We start from the raw sequence: 4,340 nt of genomic DNA on the forward strand, positions 1-4,340 counted from the left end.
CCAGAGTCCAGTGCAGGCGCTGGTCTGATGGCAGAGCTGGGGGGCAGCAGCTGAGTGCATCCCTCAAGTAAAAGAAGGAAGAGTGATTTTATTTATTTTATTTTTTTAATATTTAACTTTGCCGGTGAGAGCGTTTCCCGCACTGCCCGGCTGTGCCGCAGGCTGGGAGCGACTCCTGCACCGAGCGCTGGCTGCACGGTCAGGTACTTGCTTAAAAGAGGTTTTTTGGTTTTTATTTTTTTTTTTTTTCCTTCTGTGCAAAGCTGACATCTGCTAATGCAGAGCAGCTTGTTCCAGCGAGGAGGTTTTGTTCCTCCTGACAGCTCCGATAGCCAGTACGCTTCGCCATTTGGTAATGCACTTATCATTTAATAAATGTTCTCCTTGAGATCTTAATTTTCAAGGAGTTTTTGCCGTGTATTTTGAAGTCTCTGGGCTGCTGGTTGGTGTTTTCTGTGCAAAGCTGACATCTGCTAATGCAGAGCAGCTTGTTCCAGCGAGGAGGTTTTGTTCCTCCTGACAGCTCCGATAGCCAGTACGCTTCGCCATTTGGTAATGCACTTATCATTTAATAAATGTTCTCCTTGAGATCTTAATTTTCAAGGAGTTTTTGCCGTGTATTTTGAAGTCTCTGGGCTGCTGGTTGGTGTTTCCTTAGAGCAGGTCCCTATCTAAGTGGACTGCACCATATAGAGATATAAGCTGCTCTCAGTCACGGGTGTGCTTTACAGCCTGTGCTTTACCTTCGTGCCATGTGTGCCAGTTAATAGATTTTTTTTGTTTTTTTCCTAATTTCACCTTGTGTGGTGTAAAAGCTGGGGTGGGGCTGCCCAACCCCATTGTGCCGATTCGCACCAGAGGGATGCTCTCCTGTCCATCCTGCCTCCCATGGAGCATCTCGTGAGCAGGAACACGGAGACTCCTTTCAATTCAAGGCGAAATTTGAAATCTTCTGGCATCGGCATAGCCAGTGCCTGGGAGCGGAGGCGAGGCGCAGGGAGTTGGGGAGAAGAGCCAAGACGGAAGGGGAAGAGACAGTCTCTCATCTCTCCCTGCTGGGGCTGGGTTCCCAAACACCTGCAGCCGGCTGACGGACAGACCGCGGTGGGTCGGGGATGCTGGAAGCATCTCCTGGTACTTGGCCAGCACCGCCAAGCAGCATCCCTGACTGCGGCGTTGAGGCTTCACACCCCCAGCCCCTGCCAGCACCAACCAGCACCCCTCCAGGTCATGCAGTAACTAATATAACTTATTAATAGGTTTTTTCCAAGGCTGTTCATCCTTTATTTGGTGGACTCCAGACCTCCCAAGGGTCAAGTACGGCATCATGGACAGAAACCAAGCGTTTGGGTCCATCCGGCCACCAGCGTCCAGGGATGCTGGGCTCAGCAGCATCCGTGGTTCTGCAAACCGAGTGTCTTGGATACTTGGAAAATGAAAGATGCTAGAAATGTGTTCCCAGGAGAGCGAGTTTTCCAGAAGAATTGAAGAAGAAAAAGAGGTGTTTTGGAACTTGTAGGCAGGCTCCCAAAAATGGCAACAATGTGATAATTTTTTCATCATGTCATATTACAGAACGGCGTGGGGTTTGTTGTGTTTTTTTTTTTCCCAGATCGTTATTCATCATCTCTTCAAACCTCCCAGCGTGAGTCAGAGTGATTTTCTAAGTTCGAGCTCTTTTAAGAATATTAACATCTTTAAATCTATAATATATTTTTTTCTGTCAAATCAGAAAGTCACGTGTACACATCTGCGGTTTACTCTCTTTTGCCTTTTTGTAGGCAGTATATTACCATTTTTGCCAGGGCCATAAATTTAACCCGTTTTACTTTCACTATTCTGGATCAAGTTATTGGGTTGTTTGCTTTATCAACGCTTACTCATGATAATTTATGTCTCTGTTTAAACGGGGTTATCGGTGCAATTCCTTCATAAAATTATCTGGCAAACATTTTTTGGACAGATTATTCATGTCGTTAAATAATACACTTCTTGCTATTTTTTTAAACATTGCTTTGTGGAAGAATGACACAAAGCCAGGGGCCGGTCGGAATATTGTTCATCCAGTTAATGGTCTCCTGCGCTCTCTTTATTGCCTGTTGAAAATACTGCCATCCCGATGATGGAGGGAAACAAATCTGGAGGCTTCTGCACATTTTAATACAAGGGGAGTTTCTGTGCGTGCTCTTAGCTAATGTCGTGATAACACGAGAATCCCACTGCGATAAAAATCTAAAAATAATGAATATGTATGTTGAAAGAGTGACACTTCTTCAGGAAATAGAAGATTATTTTTTTTTTAGAAAGCTACCTTATATCTCCTCAAATTCTTCCCGTGCCTGAGCCTGTCACAGCAAAACGAGTTAATTTGCCTCGCTGGGTGAAAACCCAGCTGCAAAACCGACAGCAGAATAAATCAAGTGTCTGCCTTGAGCGAGGAAGAGCTACACCCAGTGACATGACACTTCGTAAGCTGGCATTTATTTTGGCTGCTTTTCCCGTCCTTTCATGACCGCCAGCCTCCTGTCCACCCTCCCCTGCTCCTCCCCATCCTTTGCCATCCATCCTTCCTGCATCCCTCGGAGGTACCCTACAGACCCCAGCGGGTGCGGACCAACATCTTCAGGCTTTTTGCACAACTGCAGCTTCGCCGTTGGGTTTGACCACAAACTACGAAGTGAAGCAAACCCCTAAATTAGGGAATAAGTCGGCAAGAGGCGTAAAATCCATTCTTATTTTCTTTACAGCGTGTACGGGGAGCTGTTAGACCCCTACACCTCCTGCTCTGCAGGTCCTGCGGAAAGCCGACGTGCAAAGCCAAATTTCCGTCAGTGGGAGGGGGTCCTTCCCAGGCTGACTTTTGTTGAGCTGGGGTTGTGTCTACAAGCATTTGGGCTGGATGGCTGCAGCAACGTAGGAAAAGCTCTCAACTTTTTGCTGCACAAGTTACAAAAGCCTAATTTTGATGGTTTTTCCTCCAGAGTGCGCATCAAACTTTTCTGTGAGCCTGGTAACCACAGGAGCACAGAGCAGGGGGCAACTGGGATCTACTGGGCAAGAGCAGGACCTGGTCACCTCTGGGTAGAGCAGCGATTGCTCTCGCACGTTGGTGGCACGGGCGTCCTTTGGTGTCCGTGCTGCTTCCCAGCCCCTGTGCTCAATTCCTCTCTGGGCACTGGGGAGAGTCAACCAGCCCTTTATTTTTCCTACCTGTCCATCTCTAATCTTTCAATATTAAATCTGGCATTCAGTATCTTTTCGGAAAACCTCTGCAATTTCTGTAGGTTGTTCTCTGATACCTGCAGAAATTGCATGAAGCAGGGTCGGGAAGGATTGGGAGGAGGCATCCCCTGACCCTCTGACCAGAGAGCAGATCTTTGGGCTGGCTGATGCTTCCCACAGCTCTCCTTCATCCCATCTCTCTTTTTTTTTCAAAAAACATCCCAAACCTCCCCTCCCTTAGCTGGACCACATCACTTGTCTTTGCAAGATGCAGAGGGGCTGGGGTCAAGAGGGACTTTACCCCCCGGCTTGAAGCCATTACCAGCATCCCCTGCCACCTTGCTTTCTGCATCGCTCAGCATCCTAAAGGGAGAGCTGAGCTGCAAACAGCGATGCTGAAGGTGCTGATATTAGAGGTGACGTTTTGGAATGACTGATGGGCAGGGACCAGTCCTGGGGTGATGGGACACCCTGTCCCCCACTGTCATGGCAGAGGTTGGGATGCTCATGCCTGGCGAGAGCACACACCAGCTCTGCTCCATTCCTTGGTGTGTACTTGGACCTTTAATCCCATTAAATGCGGACACAGGAGTGGGAAGGTGACTCCTGTCATCCTGGTGCAATGGCCATTGGCAGCAATGGCATCCCACCAGTGTCCCCTGCTTGGTGGCACGGGCTGGTGGCTTTGCAGCAGGTTGGTTTGGCTGGTTGGGCGCAGAGCTGCCTTGACTCTTGGTTTACATGTCCAAAGAGTCTTTGGGCTTCCCCAGGGCTTGCTCCTGGGTGCTGCAGCCCCGGGGTGGTGGGGATGGCTGCTTCGCCCAGCACCCCAAATCCGCATCAGTCTCTGCTGAAGCATAAGGCACTGTACTAAAAAAATAGACTTTTGCTTTGATTTGATGTCAGGCTTGCCCCGCACACCCAGCTGCTCTGGACTCTGTCCCCACGGGTGATGCTAAGGCTCCTGGAGCTGGGGGAGCTCTGTGGTACCCAGGGATGCGATGCTGGGCTGCCCAGCCCCATCCCACAGCCCCACTTCTTGCATGGGATCCCATTGCAAGCTATTCAGCATCCCGCAGCCCTTGGCCTTTTCCTCCCTGTTTTTTTTTTTTTTAGTT

Source organism: Pterocles gutturalis, unplaced genomic scaffold (assembly GCF_000699245.1).
Source record: "Pterocles gutturalis isolate BGI_N339 unplaced genomic scaffold, ASM69924v1 scaffold13766, whole genome shotgun sequence".
Lineage (NCBI taxonomy): Eukaryota > Metazoa > Chordata > Aves > Pterocliformes > Pteroclidae > Pterocles > Pterocles gutturalis.